Consider the following 22,124-nt stretch of genomic DNA (forward strand, 5'->3'; position numbering starts at 1 on the left):
TATATGCTTAGAAACTTTGTGGAAAACAAGTTGACTTTATATATGTCAGTTTATTTCTGTGTTTTCTGTTCTATTATATTCCATTGGCATAGGTATCTGTTTTTATTACAATCCCATAATGTTTTGATTACTATAGCTTTGTAATTTAATTTAAAATTAGGAAATGTGATGCATCCAGCTTTGTTCTTCTTGCTCCATATTTCTTTAGCAATTCAGAGTCTTCTTAGATTCATACAAATTTTGGAATTTTTATTCTCTATTTCTAACAAAAATAGCCATTGGGATTTTAATAGCTATGACATTGAATTTGTTAACCACTTTGAGTGGTATAGATATTTGAACAAAATTAATTCTACCAATGTATGAACATGGAAAATATTTTCACTTACTTATGTCTTTAATATCTTTCTTCAATGCTTTACAATTCTCAGTGCACTGTTAGGGTTCAGAAACCAATACCACAAAATATGGCATTTTGACATGCTAAACTGACTGCAGAAACCTCAATGTCTCTCTGACTCTTCCACCACACACACCCTGTGGCTCTTCCAAAAAGCGGAAGTTCTCTATCTGCCTAAGATCCAGACTCACCTAGGAGAATAATTGTTCTTTTTCTCTCCTCTCTGTAAGATCAGGAACGTGACTACACCAGAATAGACTCTTTAAGAAGATAATGTCCTGTCTCTCCCACTCATTCAAATTGCAAAGAGAATTATTTAGCTGTTAATCTTTGTTCCCTACCCATTAATCCTTCCTAGTTCTCCTTTATTGCCCATCAACAGAATCCCCTTTCCCCCTCCCATAACCCATTTTACCAGAAAGCCATATATGCTTCCAAACCCAGCGGGGGAGTTGAATCCTCATGCTGAGGGTTCTTATGTATATAAGTTAAATAAATATGTATTTGTATCTTTTTTCTCCTATTAATGTCAGGTCTTAGTTGTGTGTTCTTGGTTCTTAGTGTGCTCTTGGCCAAAGAATGACCAGATACACCAAAAGCAAAGCAAGCATGAAATGAAGTATATTGAGGAACGGCAAGAGAGGTTTACAGAGCAAGAGCAAGATATAGGTTTAGCAAGCAAGAGCAAGATACGTTCGCCTCAGATGACAAACAGGCGATCATCCTATTGTAACGAAAGGCTCTGGTAATGGTCTGGAGTCCTGTTCTATAGAGTCTGAATTGGGCCCTACTTGTAGTTCAGGTGTTAGCACTGAACCACTAGGATGGATAGTTAATAACATGATAATTTAGCCTTAGGTTACTCTAGGTCACTTTCCAGATCCTATTGTTCCTAGACTGCCTGGCCCATAGGCTCAGAGTTTCCTGCCTTCTTTTGCAGATTAGCAAGATTTTCTCCTTGCCCCAGGTGTGACAGTTGCTGGGGGAGGGGAGGGGGCAGGATTAAGGTGGTTTAGCACCAAGATGGGTGCCTGCCTTTGTCCCTGGCAGAGCCAGAATCCCTCACTTACTACCTAACATTTCTCTACTCTCTATTCTAGAGGCCCAAATCATTAGGTAGGGGCACTGACTCATCTGGCTGCCCCCTGATGAGTAGGTATAACAATTCCTATTAGGGTGGCCTCTTGCCACCCCTATTAGGGTGGTTCTCTGGGGGTCTCTCCTGGGGACTTCAGTATATGTTTTTGGTAGATTGTTGTGGTTGTAGGTGTGAGGAGGAGGTAGGCACTGGCACTGGTAGAGAATGTAGGACCATTTATAACTTGAAGGACTCTAGGTAGGATGAAATAAATTTAGTTAGAAAATTTATGAGGATCAGACCCAAATATTAGAATTCCCAGGATGCAAAGTAATGGAGTAACAAAGGGAATTACCAAGGCATATCCAGCAGGTTTAGTTGAGCCTTAGGGTATTTGTGGTTTGCTTTGCCAGAGCAAGAAGTATCTCACCCATGGCCAGTTTGTACTATTTATCTGAAGGAGTCTCACGGTAGAAGTCCCCTTGGATAGGTGTGGGAGATCCTCCAAGAAAGTGCATGAGTATTTGCCTCCAGTGTTGAAGTCTTCATCTACAGGGACCAGGTGAGTTTCATTTTGGTCCTTCCCCAGCTTCACCTGAGAATGATGGAGCCAATTAGGTATCCCCCAGGACCTTAATATTAGCAGCAATTGGGGTAGAAAGTAAATTTGATAAGTATCTTTCCATACCAAGGTTAGCTGGGATGTGGGGGGCCTATCCTTTCACTGTTTGATGAGCACTAAGTCTGCTGGCTGACAGAGAGGAATAGGGGATTAAGGGTTTCTAAGTGGTAGTTTGTGTTCTTGTAATGTCTGCAAGAAATGAGATATTGAAGGGCATGTTGGTGTCCAGCTGTTTCCTGAAAATCAAAATCCAAACTGATCAGAGAAAAAGGTTAGCATTTTCAAAGCACTCAAAGAAAAGGGGGCTTTAGCTGCAATGGATAAATGCAAAAGAGTGGGAGAAGTTGTAATTAGCTGAGTAGGTCTCCTGGGTCATCTTGTGGAGTGTGAGCTGGAGGCTCTGGTTAACTCGCTCCACCTGGCCTGATGACTGAGGCCTCCAGCTGCAATGCAGACAGAAAGAGATATGTAGGGCCCTAGCGATTCCCTGCACTATTTATGAAGCAAAAACAGGACTGCTGTTGCTCCATAAGGACCAGGGAAGGCCAAAACAAGGCATGATGTCCTCTAGAAGTCTTCAGGAAACTTCAGTGGCCTTTTCAATCCTGCAAGAGAGGCTTCAACCCACCATGTGTCGACAAACACTAATAAGTACTTGAATCCTGTATAGGGAGGCATTTGAGCAAAATCTACCTGCCCATTCTTGCCAGGGTAGGTCCCCTTTCATTGGGCCACAGAGGTAAGTTTTGCCATACAAGCCCCTTAAGGATTATTGGTTTGGCAGATAGTACAAAGTTAGGTGACCTGTCTAATAGTGGAGGCTAGTAAAGGAGAAATGAAATGTTCCAGGAGATGTTTGAGTGGCTTTGAGCCAAAGTGGGTAGATAGCATTGTGGGCAGCTTCAACCAAGTTTTTGACTTCTTTAGCCAGTAATAGAGGTTTCCTTTAACCAACCATCCAAATGGGCTAAAGTGGTATCCTTGACTCAACACGTCAGATATTTCTGAAGTGGAATAAGCTGGAACAGATAAAAGTAGAATTAGAAGGGACTACGGCTCCAAGTAGTTTAGGAAGCACTTTGCCCAGGGCTGCCCATTTGGCAGCTGTAGCTACAGGCCAACTTCCTTGAGCTATTAGATCATCTCCCTTTTGATGTCCTTTATAATGGATGACTGCCACCCCAGCTGGTTCCTGAACAGCTTCTAAAAGCATATGAGTATGTTGCCCATACTTAATTGGCATTCAAGTGGTAAGGAATCATCACTCTCTACAAATCCTCACTTTCTATATGTATGGCCATGTAACACCAAGTGAGCATATTTAGAATCTGTATAGATAGTCACTCTCTTGTCTTTGGCTAAATAGAGAGCACAGGTTAGGGCTATGAGTTCAGCTAATTGGGCAGATGTATTTGGTGGTAATGCCTGGGCCACCACCACTTCTATACTGTCCGTTACTATTGTGTACCCTGCATGCCATTTCCCATCCTTAATAAAACTGCTGCCACCAGTAAGTCACAGATGGGCTTTAGGGATGGGGACTGAAGATAGATTTGCCCATGGAAGGTAGTGGTGGAGCATAATTTCTTCACAATTGTGCACTAGCCTACTTGGTTCCCCTATTGTCTCTTCTGGAAGAAGAGTGGCAGGGTTAAGTCCTGGGCAGGTTTTAGTCTTAAAGTCAGGGGTTACTATAAACATAGCCTGGAATTTTAATAGGTGGCTATCTGAAACTCATTTTGTTACCCTTTCTTGGAAGAGTTCAGAGGCCCCATCTGAGGTTCTAACAGTAAGGGAAACTTCTATAGTGAATTTAGTGGCCTCTGGTAAGAGTAAAGTTATGGCTGTTATTGTTGTCAAACGGGCAAGCCATCCTGAAGCCATGGGATCCAATTTCCTTGATAAATAGGCCACTGGTTGTAACTGTGTCCCCCAAAGCTGTGTTAACACCCCCAGAGCTATTCCTTGTCTCTCATGAACATGTAAAAAGACAGCTCTCTGGAAGTGTGGTAGGCCCAGGCCTGGGGCTTGAAGTAAAGCCTTTTTCAATGCCTGAACAGCCTGTTTTTGGTCAGGCCCACATATTAGAGGTTTCTTATGTGTGTTTCCTTCTAGGCTTTTACAAAGGGGATTAGCCAGAAGTCCATAATTAGGTATCCAAATTCATTAAAAACTCATAAGCCCAAGAAAAGAGTGCAGAAGGGGCCGAGTGGTGGGTTCAGGTAGACAAACTATGGCCTGGATGTGCTCCAGAACAACTCTCATTTTCCTGGAGTGAGAATAAGCCCAAGGTAGATTGAACCAGTGGGCTTTGGAATGAGACAGCCTGTACCCTCTGTCAGCCAGGAATTATAGGACTCAAATGGCATGTTCTTCTACCTCCTCTAACCACATGTAGCAGATCAGTAGGTCATCGACATACTGAAGCACAACACCCCAGTGGAGTTGGAGGTCATCTAGATCTTTTCTCAAGGCCTGGCTAAGAAGATGAGGGCTGTCCCAGAACCCCTGTGGCAACACAGTCCAGGTTAATTGGTGGAGTGTACCATGTGGCAGTGTCCATTTAAAAGCAAACAAATTTTGGCAGTCAGGGTGTACAAGGATGCAAAAGAAAGCATCCTTTAAGTTTAGCACACTGTAATAAGTGGTTTCTGGGGGAATGTTGCCCAGTAACATTAAGAATTGGGTACCAGAGGGTGCAAAGGCACCACCATTTCATTGACCACCCTTAAGTCTTACATCACTCGGTAAGCACTGTCCTTTTTCTGGATAAGCAAAAGTGGTCTGTTACAAGAAGAGCAAGTCAGTATAAGTAGACCCAAAACTAGGAATTTTCTTATAAGGGGTTCAAGACCTGCAGAGGCCTTGGGCTATAAGGGATATTGTTTAACATGGGGATAGCCCTGCTGCAGTTTGAAATGGACCATAACCAGCTGGGCCATTCTGGCACATCCTGGGGAACCAGTGTCCCCAACTACCACATGGATATTTCCCTCCCAGTCCTGTTGATTTTGGCCTGAGATCTCTGAATCTATTAGGAGGCCTATGAGGCTGAGTTTATCCTGAGAGTAGAAAGAAACCCACACTCACAATTTAGAAAGCAAGTAGCTTCCTAGCAGGTTGACAGGACAAGTAGGAATTACCAGAAATGAATGTTCGATGACATGTCCTCCCATAAACAAAGCAAAGGGGGAGTAAAGAATTGTTTGGTCAGGACTCTGGAGACTCTGGTGACCATACAGGATTAAATGCTCAGTTTTCCAGAATAGCTAAGGAGGACAGAGTAGGCAGCCCCAGTATCAAGAAGAAAATTCACTGGTCTACCTGCCACCAGGAGGGTTGTCCTTGGCTCCAGTAGAGTGGTAGTCATCTGCCAGCAGGCTGATGAGTACAGACTCCTTCATTGTCATGCCATAATCTGGTCTGGGGTACCAGACTCCATTCCTGGAATGATTCCATAGGACAGAGTACGATCCAGTGACCTGTTTGATGGCCAGTGACAATGGGCCTTGGGCAGCCTGTCCTTGTTGAGGCAATCTTTGGCTCAGTGCCCTTCCTGTCAGCAGATGCAGCACCAGAGATCCATCTTTAAGGCTAAAATGAGTCTCTTGTAGGCAGCATACAGTTGGTCTAGGTTTTTTTAAATTCATTCAGCCACCTATATATTTTGATTGAGAATTTAATCCATTTACACTTAAAGTAACTATTGATAGGTAAAGACTTACTATTGCCCTTTTGTTAATTGTTTTCTGACCATATAGTGATTCCTTTGTTCCTTTCTTCCTCTCTCGCTATCTTCTTTTGTGATTTGATAATTTTTTTTATAATGGTATACTTTGATTTCTTTTTCTTTCTCTTTAGTGTATAAGTATTTTCTTTGTAGTTATATAAAATATTTTATAATAGTCTATTTAAGCCCATAGAAATTTAAATTTGTCCTCATGCGAAACTCTACAACTTTATTATCCCCCAACATTCTATATCTTTGATGTCACAGTATACTTCTTTTTATATTGTGTAACTATTAACAACTTATTGTAGTTATAGTTATGTTTAATACTTTTGTCTTGTAACCTTTATAGTAGAGTGAAAAACAATTTGTACACCACAATTATAGTATTAGAGTATTCTAAATTTTACTGTACTTACTTTTTCCAGTAAATTTTATAATTTCACATCTTTTCATGTTACTAACTAGAATTCTTTTAGTTCAGCGTGAAGAATCTCCTTTAGCATTTGTTGTAAGGTAAATCTAATGGTCATAAACTTCCTTGGTTTTTGTTTTCTGAGAAAATCTTTATCTCTCCTTCATTTTTGAATGACATATTTTTTCTGGGAAAATTACTTTTTAGTTAATAGTCTCTTTCACTTTGGCATATGCAATATATCATCCCACTCTCTCCTCAGCTGTAAAGTTTTTGCTAAGAAATCTGATGATAGGCTAATGAAGTTCTTCTTTTGTGCGACAAGCCTATTTGCTCTTGCTACTTCAAAATTCCCTGCCTTTGATTTTTAATAATTTGATTATAATGTGTTCCAAGGAACTTCTATTTTTCTTGAACCTATTTGGGGACCCTCTCATATACCTTGATGTCCATATCTCTTCCAAGATTTGGGAAATTTCAGCCATTATTTCCTTAAATAAGATTTTTTCCCCTTTATCTTAATCTTCTCCTTCTGGTACCTCCAGGATCCTTACATGATTTCTCTTCATAAGTCTCATAAACTTTTTTAATTCTTTCTCATTCTTTTTTCTTTTTTTGTCTTCTGACTTGATAATTTTAAATACTCTGTCTTCACGATGCAGATATTTTCTTCTGCTTGATCAAGTCTCCTGTCAAAGCTCTCAATTGCATTTTGTACTTCATCATTTTATTCATTGCATTCTTTAGCTCCAGAATTTCTGGTGTTTTTGTTTATTATTTCTATCTCTTTTTTTCTCTTCGTGGAACTTCATGTGTTGTTTTTTAATTTACCGCATTTTTCTATCTGTGTTCTCTTGTTCACTTCCTTATTAAAGAAGTTCACTGAGCTTCCTTAAAACAGTTGTTTTGAACTCTTTGTTAAACATTTTATGGATTTCCATTTCTTTGGGATCAGTTAATGGATAATTGTGTTTGTTTGGTGGTGCCATGTTTGTTCATCTTCTTTAAGGTCTTTCACTGCTGTCATCACATCAGAAGAAGGACTCACCACCTCCAGCTTTTACTGACTAGATATGCAAGAGAACAATTTCTCCAGTCAGTGGACTAGGGATTCTGATGCTCTCTCAGATCTTTTCTATGTATTCACCCACTACACATCTCTTTTTCCTTCTTGTGTGGGAAGAATTCTTACTATTGTATGTCTTCTCTTTTCTCTAAAAGTAGTCTGGATATTGAGAGTCTTTAATTTATTTTCCCTGAGTCATTTCCTTGAAATTTTCAAGTTTATCTACCTTCTCCCAATTCCATAGTCAAGTTGGCTAACTGTACATATTCATAAGCCATCTTCAAAGGCTCATATTTGCCATGTCAGGGGCACAGTCAGAGAGCAGGGCATGGTGGAAGAAGGAGGTCCATGTGCATGGAGTAGTGGTGGAATCTGTGGGCAAGTTGGCATAGGTATGCTGGTGTGAAGTCCCAAGCAGCTAGAAGACAGACCTCCTGATGCAGTCTACAAAGTAGTTAATAGGATATACAGTTCTTGTTGAGTTTCAAGCACTGATTTCTGTGAGTCCCCACTTCACTTCATTTGTCTCAGCCTCTCTTAGCCATTCAGCTGTGCTGACATGCTCAGTCTTCAGGGTGGGGTGAGAAGGATGTGGGCCTTTTCAGCAGTGTCCTGGAGAGCTGGTGCAGCTGGACACTCACTCACTACATGATTCCTTCAGCCATGGGAAGACTCACGAGTCAAGGGGTTCTTTTTTGGCACTGATCTATGCTGCCATGGAAGAGGGGTGATGTGAGTACAGTGAAACCATTTTTTTTACCCTCTTAAATGAATCTAATCTAGAATGTTTTGCCTCAGTGGTGTGTTGGAACTTCTCTGCTATGCTCCCAGACTCCCACAAGGGTACTCAAATCCACTGGTGTTTGCAAAATACTGTGCATTGTGGGAAGGTGACAGTAGAAAATTACACCATCTTGCTAATGTCTCTTTATAACTATGCTGTTTCACATAAATATTACTATAAAATACTCCTCCAGATTCCAGAATTAAATAACATATAGCATATACACCAAGTTGTCCTTTTAAAATGGGAAAAATTATTTTCAAAAATGCATATTGTACCAATTATTTTAGATAAGGAATTATGGACCCAGTAGCTGCATATAGGTGACTGGACACAGCTGAGTCAAAATTTTCAGTAAAAATTTTCTCCCATTTTTCTTCTGTGCCCTGTTCTTGTCTTTTAGTGCATTCCTGCTCTCAGCTTCCATGAGTCAGTTCACCACTATACTGTGAATGGATAGCAGTTGTGCCCAGATTCTGTTCCACTTACACTCTGAGGCAGCTGATATGGATTTGAGTGGCTGGAAGTCTGGCAAGACAGCACCAGCTTTTAATCTACACATCTAGTTATCCAAGTAAGCAGTGGCCCCAGTGAACTGCACAGATATTATCAATTCCTGTGTGCCATGACTTAGAAATGCTGGGAGACATTGTCTTGTGTATCCTGTTTCTTCACATCCTGTTCCACTTTCTCTTGTACCAGGTACAGGCTGTTAATAACAGTGCCTGACGTATAATAGCCAATAATTATTCCCTGAATGTTGAATGCATACATGTTGACATTCTATAATATTTTTACTTTTTTTATAGAAATATAAAGTACTGATTTCAGAAAATCAAAATATCAGTGGTCAAGCTATGGATGGTTTACTAAAAATGCCATCATCCTGAGGTAGAATGCCGTATTTCTGAGATTAATCCTAAAAACATGGTCCATTTAAGTAAAGAAAAAAATGGGTCTAATATTGTGTTTACCTGGAACAGAATTCTTTGTTAATGATAGAAAACTTGTGGCAGCATAGATTTTAAAGGTCATAAATTATAAAATACCTTGACAGGTGGTAAACATCTTAAATTCCAATGACTTGTAATAGTCCTTAGCAAAAACAGAAATGGGAAAAAATAATTTTAAGGGAAAGACTTAGCCATCTCATTTGAACTATAAATAATAGAATAAAAAATTTTATTTATATAGCACTCTGGGAGGCCGAGGCGGGTGGATTGCTCAAGGTCAGGAGTTCAAAACCAGCCTGAGCGAGACCCCGTCTCTACCATAAAAATAGAAAGAAATTAATTGGCCAACTAATATATATAATATAAAATCAGCCGGGCATGGTGGCTCGTGCCTGTAGTCCCAGCTACTCGGGAGGCTGAGGCAGGAGGATTGCTTGAGCCCAGGAGTCTGAGGTTGCTGTGAGCGAGGCTGACGCCACGGCACTCACTCTAGCCTGGGCAAGAAAGCGAGACTCTGTCTCAAAAAAAAAAAAAAAAAAAAAAAAAAAAATTTTATTTATAGATAATTATTTTAGTTTAAATTGTTAAAAGGATATATTAGATGGTTCTACACTGAATCAAATTTAATTAAAAAAATGTGTACAGTGCTGGCCAATTGAATTTTTACTATATATATGACATAGTCATAATTTAAAAGAACAAATTGGTAACTCTACTTGTAAGCAATGAAATTAGTTTTTAGTGCTAACAACCTCAAGGTTGGTAGCTATAATATTCCATTGTGCTATGCTTCGTAATTTTAGGAAAATTAAAAAGTTTTGCAGATATTTTCCTTACCATTAACAACATGCAGAATTTGATACATAAAATCAAGAGGGATAGAGAAGGATGAGTAGTAAATTTAAACATATATTATCAATAATTATTAGGGAAATTATAAATATTTTCTAAGATACCATGTCAATGAAAAGAAACAGGGGGCAATGAAGCATCAAACAAGTTATATTATTATAAAAAGTTATCTATATTTTCTAGGACAATTTTGAAAAATTATGAGTATAATAAAATATATTTTTCCTTCCATCATTAATTAATTAATATATCTGAATTAGATACTGCTACAATATTGATATAAAAAGATATCGTGTTTTACCTTAAGGAGACACAAAATAGGCAATAAACCCCAATTCAAAATAGAAAATCATAGCTCCCAGAGGATGGAGTTTGCTTCTGACTGCCTTCATTAGAGAATATCGTGTGCACATGTGTGTGTGTGTGTGTGTGTGTGTGTGTGTGTGTGTGTGTGTGTGAGGTGCTCTTTGAAAACTACATTTCTTAACCAAGTATTTAAGGCAGGGGTCCTCAAACTTTTTAAACAGGAGCCAGTTCACTGTCAGACCATTGGAGGGCTGGACTATAGTTTAAAAAAAAACTATGAACAAATTCCTATGCACACTGCACATATCTTATTTTGAAGTAAAAAAAAACAAAAAACAAACGGGCAAAAACACCGGCATGTGGCCCACGGGCCATAGTTTGAGGACACCTGATTTAAGGTCTAAGATTTAGTCTGTATTTTCTTTTATATTCATGTAGCATACATTCCAACTAAGTAAGATTTTTTGTCAGTATTCATTGTAAAAATCAAAAGACTAACTTTGTGTTAGATGGTAAATAGTATTTGTCTTAAGCAACATTGTTTGAAGAAAATTCATTCGTTAGTAGTACATGGAATGAGTTAGAAGGAGAATGACTGAAGAGAGAGAAGCAAAGTTTAAGAGTAGAGATGAGAAAAACAAAGGCCTGAAGTGGGAAAACAAATGAAAGAATGGGACATCTATGTTTTGAAGAAATGGGACACCTATATTTTGGGTACTAACAGAACCCAGGGGATAAGGGAGAGAAGTAAGGTGAACAAAGAGCAGAAAAATCCTTCAGTATTTTGAGTCTGTAAATAGTCAGAAACATAGTTCCATTAAAGAATTAAGGGAGTGATCATAGGAACCTTCTTTGAAGTATAGAAGAATAAAAGTTTTATTCTCTTCTCTCTTTCTTTAAATTTTTCTTTTTTGTTATTATACTAAATAAAAAATAATATAATAAGACTACTCAAAAACCAAGCCAAAAGTTCATTATGTTCCTGCCAGATACAATTAAATTGGGAACAAAATGATAGTGAATGTTGGAGATTGTGCATATCTCTTCAGACTTTATCAGAAAATTAAGCTCTCAAAATGGAAATGTTACAGCACAGGTCTATCCCAAAGACTTTTTCTTTAGCATCCTCGGAACCAGGACTAGACTGGCCAATTGCTCTGTAGAAACATCTGACAATACAGGATATCAGCATAAAAGTTGCTGAGAAAGAAATCACGCTGATGTGTCATATCTATTGTTGATGAACCATTTCTATTGTTCTGAATGAAGGTCCTAACCAACACAGAAGATGGTGGGGAGGACTATGTGTGTGAGAATAGAACAAATGCAAACAACTAGTTACTTCAATATTTCTATGCATCCTACCCTTATCTTGAGGTCAAAAATGAAAGGAAGATACACTTTCAATAAAATGGAAGTTATAGAATTTATAAGTAAGTAACAAGAAAAACAAATCTATATTGAAATTGGAGACTATGTAACCTAGCTGACCCCCACCCAAACTTTACTAGTTGTTGATGTTGCTCCCCAAATATTGCCAGCATAGGATAGGATTGTAATTCTTAACTCCCTGTCTCACTTCAGAGCCATATGACCTGTTTTGGTTGGTGACTTATAAACATAAGTCATGAGGGATAATTGTATTGCTCCAGAGATTGCTTGTAGGGTTCTCTTTTTCTCTGCCTTAGTGGCAGGTAACGTTCCAGATAGTAACTGTTGCATATACTTTGGTTCTAGAGTGAGGAGGGTAACAAGACAAAACCAAAATTGCTGAGCTGCAATTTTATGTATCATAAAATTAAGAACTTTTGTTGTGTAATTTGGGCATTAATTATTACCATATCATAATTTATCATCTCATGATGGGTCCACCACCTATTACCCTAAATTGAAATATGCGTAATAAGCAAATTTTCTTTTAAAATACTTGTCTATTTTTGTTAGGTCATATTATTGTTTCTATTATGGTTTATTATTATATATTATTACTCAATAACAAATCCTTTTTCATATATATGTATGTGTTTATGCTGCTAGTATGTGGCTGGCATTCACAAGTTTTTAAAATTTTAAAACATACTTTGATGAGTAATTTTTACATTAGTACTATTACATATATCCCATTTTTCTTTTATTTTATTTCATGTCTCATTTAATAAATCTTAGCCTACTCCACCTACTTACAGATTTGCTTCTGTGTTTTCTACTAGAAGCTGTATAGTCTTAGCTTTTTATCTTAGGTTTATAATCAATTTTTATTTTTATTTATTTTATTTTTAATAATTTTTATTTTTTTAGAATAGTTTTAGATTCACTGCAAAATCGAGCAGAATGTATGGAGATTTCTCCCACATATGCACAGCCTCCCTCACTATTAAAATCCTGAACCCTAGTGATACATTTGTTACAATTGATGAACCTACATTGACACATCATAATCACCCCAAATCCATACTGTACATTAGGGTTGACTCTTGGTGTCGTACATTCTATAGAATTTAACAGTGTGACATGGAATAGTTTCACTGCCCCCAAAATCCTTTGTGCTCTGCCTACTGATCCCTCCTTTTCTTCTAACCCCTGGAAATCACTGATCCTTTTACAATATCCATAGTTTTACCTTCTCCAGAATGTCATATAATTGGAATCATACAGTATTAATATTTAGCCTTTTTAAATTGGCTTTTTCCACTTAGTAATATGCATTTAAGGTTTCTTTATGTCTTTACATGGCTTTATAGTGCAATATTTTATTGCCAAATGATACTCCATTGTCTGGATGTATCATATTATAGTGGTTTTTTTTTGCCTATTTCCCTACTGAGGGACATCTTGACTGCTTTCAAGTTTTGGCAATTATGAATTAAGCTACTATAGACATTCATGTGTGGGTTTTTCTATGGAAATAGTTTTAAACTCACTTGGGTAAGTATCAAGGTGTGTGACTGATGGATCATACAGTCATTTTATTTTTAAAAGAACTTTATTGTGGTGTGATTTAAATACATTGGACATTGAAAATTATATACACACAACTACAACCTCCAAATTCTGCTTCTTCATCTCAACCAGAATAATATAAACAGTCTCTATTTTGTTATATCCAGTCAGTGCCATAGTTTGAAATTGGCTTCACTTAGAAGCCATTGCAACTAATAAGGCTTCCTCATTTGTTTCCTTTCTCTCAGTGATCATAATCCTGTTCTGATTGTGATCCATGTGTAAAGTAGTAATTTTATTTATTTTGTTCAGACTTCTAATTGTTTGTAGGCATAGAGTAAGTCTTGCTCTTCTTACTCTTATCTGGAAGCAGAAGTACTACAACATAGTGAAAAAGCTCTATGACATTGGCCTGGGCAATCTCTCAGACATGACACTAAAAGCACAGGAAACAAAAGCAAAAATATTCAAATGGGATTGCATTAAGGTAAAAAGCTTCTGCAGACCAAAGGAAACAATCAGTCAAGTGAAGAGACAAACTACAGAATAGGAGAATATATTTACAAACCATACGTTTGATAAGAGGTTAATAGACGAAATATATAAGGAACTGAACATCAAGAAAATAAATAACCCAATTAAAAATGAGCTAAAGACTTGGATAGACATTTCTCAAAAAAATACATACATGGTCAACAGACATATGAAAAAATGCTCAACACCACTACTTATCACAGAAATGTGAATTAAAACCACAATGGAATATCACCTCACACCTGATTAAATGGCTATTATCAAAAAGACTAAACATAGCAAGTGATAGCAAAGATGGGGAAAAAAGGGAACGATTGTAAACTGTTGGTAGGAATGTAAATTGTATGGCCATTCTGGAAAACAATATGGAGGTCCCTCAAAAAATTAAAAATAGAACTACCATGTGATCCAGCAGTCCCATTTCTGGATATATAACTTAAAGATGTGAAATTAGGATGCTGACAAATTGTCTTCACTCCTATATTCATTGCAGCATTAATCACAATAGCCTAGACACATGGGGGCAGATGAATGGATGAAGAAAATCTGATTCCTATCTCTATATAAGGAATCGTATGCAGCCTTAAAAAAGAAGAAAATGCCATCATTTGCAATAACATGGATGTGGCTATACAACATTTTGTTATATGAAACAAGCCAGACACAGAAGGACAAATACTGCATAATCTCACTTATATCTGAGATCTAAAAATTGAGCTCACTGAAGCAGAGGGTAGAATGGTGGTTGCCAGGGGCTTAGGAGGGAGTGGGGGAAATGGGGCACTATTCATCAAGGCTATAAAATTTCAGTTATGTGGGATAAATAAGTTCTGAAGATCTAATATACAGCATGGTGAATATAGTTAGTAATACTTTATTGTATACTTGAATAGAGTTGATCTTAAATATTCTCACTATAAAAAAAATTGGGGAACTACATGAGATCTCCTTAAGTATATATAATTCTTATTTGCTACTTACACCTCAATAAAGCTGGAAAAAAGAAGACCTGAGTGAAAAGTCAACTTTAAGAAGATTTTCATTTTATAGAGCACATAAAATATGAGCCTGAGAAGCCAAAAGAAGTTGAGCACATAGGCCAGAACTGAACCAATGTAATGAAAGAAGATCACCAAATTGAAAGTAATAATCCAGATGGTCTCTATTGGCCACAAAGAACTCCGTACCACTGGTTTTGTTCCCCAGCCTAACCTCTGCTACTCCCTTAAATACTCTCTGAATATAAAGGGTATGTGCAGACAGAAGAGTGTTTGTATTATTCTTTGCACAGTCATTTGGCATCATGTAAACTGACACTAATTTCCACAGTGCTTTACCTTATTCATTTCATCAAAAACCTTAGGAATGTTAACACTTCTTGACCATTCCAGCAAAATTACTTGAAATTCGTAACTTACTATGTGCAAGATAGAAGTCCTCAAAAGGAGACAGAGAGAAGTGAATCAAAACTAGCTTTTCAAGGAAATAATCTTTTTGCCTCAAGAGTTCAAAGGTTCCTGAAGTCTTCCATGCCACTCAGTTTGGTTTTACAAATTTACCATTTGAAACCTCTTCTTCACTAAATTTCAACACTGCACTGAAACAGTAAGGGGGTCTACTGCCACTTTTAGCTTTAAGCCTTGCCTTTATTTGCTGAATGGCCAAAAATTATTTATGGGGACTCACAAGCTATTAAGGCAAAAAAGACACTATATAGGCATCTAGGTAAATAATAGTAATATTATAATAATAGTATTGAAAATAATAATATATATATATTTTGACTTGCCATGTTTGATAATTTAACAAAATGACAAAGAGTTTTAGAGGTATCTAATAGCAATTAAACACCTAGGGGTTAGTTTGGATATTGAGGTTATGGTATAGATTTTAATTTGTTCATTTTCTTCAATTGAATATAAAATCTATAATAGCTCTTAAATTGTTTAAAGTGGTTTTATCTTTTTTACATATGCCATAGACTATACTAAGATTATTCATCCATTTATTAAATAAATTGTCACTCTGGAAGATTATACTGATTTAGGCCTATAAAACCTCTGAAGTCCTCAAGACAGGTTTTGTCTTAATATTTCTTTTTCTTGGACAATTAGCACTGTGACTGATAGAAAGTTGGTTTCAAATGAATATTTGTTAAATTATTGAATGGCATATGAATGGCTTAATAGAAAAATGCATAAGTATATTTTTATTGAGGGACTTCAATGTGCCAGACGTTAAATCAAATTCAACTAAACAAATATTTATTGAGGGTGTTTTATGCCCTAGAAACTGTGCAAGGTATTGTAAGCAACATTCTGGTAATCAGAACTTAAATAATTTCAAGATCTGCATTAAATAAAGAAGGATCATTTCATCCAACAAACTGAAATATGTTTCTGCTAGGTTAAATATAGAAAAGTACTCAAATTAAAAATAATGAATTTTTATCAAACTTCTGGAGTCAAATATATCTTAAGTTTAAACAAAACAGAATTATTGAAGAAGAAAGTAAGTTGATTTGAAAACTAAACATGATTTAACAGTTTGTACATTAAAAAATAGAATCAGTAAAAGAGCAAATTCACACCAAATATAATAAAGATCCACTGTCACTGTCATTTTTGTTATGTTCGCAAATTGATGTGTGAGATACCCCAAAACATTGATAGATGTATTTTCTAAAAGTAGGAATATAAAATTAAAGCAAAAATGCAACCAGTAAGTAAACATGTGAAAAATTTTCAACCCACAATCAAATATGTAAGTTAAATCATAATATTTATCACTAGCAAAATATTGGAGGGAAAGAACCTCTTAATGCCTAGTGTTGCCAAAGATGGGAAGAAGTCTGCAACACTTATAATGCTGTTGGTAGTGTAACGTACTATACTTTACAAAAATTTTTGCATTTCTAGCAAAAGAAAAAGGTATACATCATTTGATTCCCTAACATAACTTGTGGGAATTTTACTAGAAAGTGAATTATAATATATAATTTATTAAAATGCATTGCTCATAATTATTAATAATTATAATAAATTAGAAAAGCCACTATGATTAAGAAGATGAGAATAATTTAAAAATGTGGTTACATCCACACAAGGAACTATTTAGTGGCTCATCTATCACAGTGTTAAGAATCTGAGCTTTGGCATTAGATTTCCTTTGTTTCACAGCTGAAACACATAACTATCAGTCTCACTTTATGTATTTTTAAAAATTTCTGGGCCTCAGTTTATACATTTATAAAATGTGGATATGTACATTTGTATATGTGTTTATGCATATATTTATATGTATATTTGTCCACATACTTGTGTAAAATTGTGGATTACAAGGTGAAGTCTGAGTTAACTCTCATAATATTTTGATCAATAAACACCTTTTATGCTTTTACTCTTTGCCAGATGCTCAGGATTCAAAGATGAATAAGAGACTGTCTTTCTCCTTATGGGAAAGATTATTTGAAAGCATACATTCAATGAAGGGGCATATTTCTATCAACAGGATATGGCAGAGGAGGAGGGAGGGGAGAAGAGGGTCAGTTTTATCTGAGATGTTATTACTGTTCTATCAATGTGGAGGCTTTGTTTTTTCCCTTAACCTATATAAAGCTTAAATTTCAAATCCTGTTAAAAAGAATATCTATTCTTAATTAGTTTAGAAGTTATGGTAGATTATCCACTGAAAGATTAATTACATGCTTTCCAATGAAGTATTATAAACCATAAGTTTAAAGTTGGACCAGATGCATTTCAGCCCTGAAAACTCATTAACCATCTGACCATGTTGCACATATGGTAACAAAGTGAAGAATGTATCCAGTCAAACACATATAAACACTTCTTCATCATCATAGAACAACAAAGTCTTAAAGTATGCCAGTAATCCTTCTATTTCTGATACTTAAAAATTTCGGAGAAGCTAGTAAAGGAGAGATTTCAAATGGCGAATTTGTAAAACCACACTAAAAGTCAGAACCGCTGGTCTCTAGTCTGTTTGTTTGTGTTTTTTTGTTTGTTTGTTTTGCTTGTGTGTGTGTGTGTGTGTGTGTATGTGTCTGTGCAAAATTCAGCATGTATCTCTCTAAATGTCAAGCTATAAATGAGCTATGGGTTGGAAATGTGAAACCCTATGTTGAAAGTGGACATTTTCTCTACTGAGGAGATCATCTACAATGATTTCATTGGCCAAAACACTGCATTACCTCAATGATCTTACCATAGGTTTATCTGAGAGGAACTGTCCTCTCTTCTGGCTCAGGCAGGTGTCAAAGCTTGAAGTACATGCCAAATCTCCCTCATAATTCCTATTAACACAGTACAACCACTGTCAAAGTAAACATTTTGTGTAGCTCTTCCCCCATCAAAAGACAGCAACCAGCCTCAACAGTCCGAAACATTTGACAGATGCAGTGGCTTCAAGGGGAAGTATTTGACAGTTTCCTGTATATAGCCAGAATGTCTGTCCACATTCAAAACTATAAAACTGTAATTTAGAAGGTACGGAATGTTTTCAGGCAAAGGCTCTCAATCCATCAGACTGGTGCCATTATTATTAATATACTAGTCAAAGTAGTTTACTTTTTTGTTCTTTCTTGGTTTTTAACATTTTTGGTAAATGTTTTAATTTGACAGGTATTTTCACATGCATAACAAACACTAACATTAAGCTTCATCTATATTTTGATTAAACTTGCTAATAAATAGAAGTTGACAAGAAGAAAACAATCTATTCATCTCTTTCTTTGAATATAGCTAATCCTTTTAGATTCATTCACAATAACCAGAATATCTTAAAAATTTCATAATGTTGTAGAATGCCTATATTGACGAAGGAATGGACTATCTTATAATTCTTAAAAATGTGGATATTTCTTCACTGAATTTTTAGTTTTAGTAAAAAGTGATAATGGGGGAATAGTTTTTTAGTTTGAATTGACAATTTTGTATGTGTTTACAGATACAATTGGCCCTACAAACATGATGAGGATCTGTCAAACAGATAAGGCTTTATTTTCATGCCTATGAATATGAATAAATAAATGGAAATTTGACTTGTTTTTTATTTTTGAATAATGAATGACTGATGACAATTATAACATTTCTAACTATAAACACTACATTGCTTGCATAATTTAAAAAAACAACAACCTGAGTTATCTTCTTTTTTAGTGGATATATTTAGAATAACTTGTATTTATTTGCTGATTGTGGGTGTTTATTTTCATGCAAGAACTCAAAAAATATGTGAACATAGTTAAAATGAAATGATTGAGAGAAAGGAGACAATATAGTGTGATATAAAGTATACAGAGAACAATCATAAACTTTTATTTAAATATATCATTGTTAAATTTCCCATACATTAATTTTCATTGTTCTCTCTCCTTTTTAATTTAGTCCTGAAAGGTTGAAGTTTACCAGAAATTCAGACTGAAGGAAAAATAGAAATGGTGATTAGGCAAGTATATGTAGCATCATTTAATATAATCATTTAATTATTTTAAGGATTTTTTGAGCAGATGTTATCTTGAAGTTACAGACGACATATTTAAAGTTTCATATCACAAGACAGACTTGACCATACACATGAATAAAACTCTTGTGTGTAGAGGTAGTTCACTTTTAATTTAACATAAAAAGAAGGAACCAGTGGTTACAGAATTCAATAAATAACTTCTAAAGAAGAGAAATCATTCCGACTCAAAGTACACTGAGGTTGCACAGCTGAGAAAAGCTGATGTTTCCATATGAAATTTTTGTAGAAAAGTTCAAATATCTCTGCTGATTCAACAGTATTTATTTTTACCTCCACCTCATTCTTAAATAAGATTATGTACCAACCATCAGTTATAAAATAAATCAAATTCTGGATTTGTGTGTGTGATTTATTTGTGCTGGGTATCCATTTTCTGTTGATTATCATTGAATTTTCTTACAATCTATGTTCAAAATTCTTCAGTCATTTTAGTGTTCTGAATTTGGTTGATATTTATTGCTAGAGAGCTGATGTCCCCCTTTGGGGGTCTCCTTTCAGTTTGATTCTTCATACTGCTAGAGTTCTTTTCCTGATTCCTTCTCATCTGGGGCAGCTATTGCTTCTTACCTTTGGATTTTTCTTTAGATAATAACATACCCAGTTTAGTCTCTGAGCTCTTGTGGGTGAGATTCAACTACACCCTGTGTAATGAGTCAGTAAATGCAGTAACAGGGCATGCAAATTGACTTCCCTGTCAGTAGTTGGTGCTTGCCAAGAGCATCAAGCTGCAAGGTTGTTTTTGGGTTCTGTAACCAGCTCTTGTTACTCTGGAGAGGCACTCTAATGCCTCAGGTGGTAGGTGGGGCTCTGGGACTTCTAGATGTGTCTTTATTCTCCAGCTCAGCAGGGGTGGGTGGAAGAGTGAGGCTAGGTGGGGCTGGGTTGGGTGAACCTGTCCTGAAGCTCCAGAAATCCTGTTAGCAGGGGTGAAAGGTCTGTTCTCTGCTTCTGGGCAAAGTTGCTAGGGAGGGACTGAAATGGCCCCACTCAGCCAAAATTCTTCCTGTAGAGGTGGCGCTGTCTGCGAATGAGAGTCTTGCCACCTGGGGCAGGCCTTACTCTTTTCCACCCTCTCCTATTCTGCAGTTTCTCTTGGGCCTCTGCTGGCAGGCAGGACCTCAAGCTATTTAAGCTCCTCTGACTGAGGCAAGCCAGGAGATTCCCTGGCCAGGATCATGAAATATTAAAGAAAAATCAAACAGAACTTCTTGAAATGAAGAATTTATTCAAGAAATAACAAAACAGTAGAAAGCCTCAAGAACAGGGAGATCAAACAGAAGAAAGAATTTCAGGGATTGAAGATACCTTTCAATTAAATAAGTCAGTTGCAGAGATAGAGCAGAGAAATAAGAGAAAAGAGCAAAGCCTACAAGAAATGTGGCATTATGTGAAGAAGCCTAACATGAGAATTATAGGTATCCCTGAAGGTAAAGAAGAAAATGAATAAGGGTTGAATAAGCTATTTGAGAATATAATGGAGGAAAATTTCCCTGGCCTTCCTTGAGATCCAGATATCCAGGTAGAAGAAGCTCAAAGGACTCCTGCGAGATTCATTGCAAAAAAGAAGATACCATGACACATAGTCATCAGACTGGCCAAAATAATCCCAAAGAGGCCCTCCTATAAGCTGTAAGGTGAAAGAAGCAGGTAACCTACAAAGGAAAACCCATAAGACTAATAGCAGACTTCTCAACTGAGACCTTTCATGCCAGAAGAGACTGAGGAACCATTCTCACTCTTCACAAACAGAATAATTATCAGCCTAGAATCTTGTGTCCTACAAAACTAAATTTCTTATATGAAGGATAAATAAAGACCTTCTCAGACAAGCAAAAACTGAGCAAATTCATCAAGACAAGACCTAACCTCCAGGAAGCACTCAGAACAGCATTACACACAGATTAGCACAATATGTACTCATCAGTGTAAAATCATCCAAAAGCTAAAGGTCAAAGGCCAGAAACCACAATGGCTCAAGAGAGAGAAAAAAGCAACAAAGTTCAACTCAACAGGATGAAAAGAAATCTGCCCCAGTTATCAATTCAATAAATGTGAATGGCTTGAACTGCCCACTAAAAAGAAATAGGCTGGCTGAATGAATAAATATATACAAACCAAGTATCTGCTGTCCTCAGGAAATACATCTAACCCACAAGGATACATTTAGACTCAAGGTTAAGGCATAGAAAACAATATTCCATTCAAATGGAAGGCAAAAGAAAGCTGGTATAGCAGTTCTGATTCAGATAACTTGGTCTTCAAATCAACAAAAGTAATGAAAGACAAAGATGGTCACAATATAATGGTGAAGGGTATAATTCAACAAGACATAATAATTCTAAATATTTATGCACCTAACTCAGGTGTATCCAGATTTATAAAGCAAATCTCCTTAATAGAAACCAAATGATAAACAGCAATGCTGTAATAGCCAGGGACTTCAACACCTCTTTGACAGAACAGGAAAGATCCTCCAAACAGAAAGTAAACAAACAATGGACTTAAACAGAACTCTAGAACAAATGGGCCTGACTGACATTTATAGAACATTCTACCCCCAAACCACTAAATATATGTTTTTTCTCATCAGCTCATGGAACATTCTCTAAAATTGATCATATTCTAGGCCACAAAGCATGTCTCAATACATTTTAATAAAACAGAAGTTATACCATGCGTCTTCTCAGACCATAGTGGAATAAAATTTGAAATCAACTCCAACAGAAACTCTCATCTCTACACAAAGTCATGGAAACTCAACTACTTCCTGCTGAACAATTATTGGGCTAAGGAGAAAATTAAGATGGAAATCAAAAGATTCTTTGAACTAAATGGTAAAGAGACACAATGTATCACAATCTGTGGGTCACAGCTAAAGCAATCCTGAGAGGAAAATTTAT

The sequence above is a fragment of the Microcebus murinus genome, chromosome 8 (assembly GCF_040939455.1).
Source record: "Microcebus murinus isolate Inina chromosome 8, M.murinus_Inina_mat1.0, whole genome shotgun sequence".
In the NCBI taxonomy this organism is placed as follows: domain Eukaryota; kingdom Metazoa; phylum Chordata; class Mammalia; order Primates; family Cheirogaleidae; genus Microcebus; species Microcebus murinus.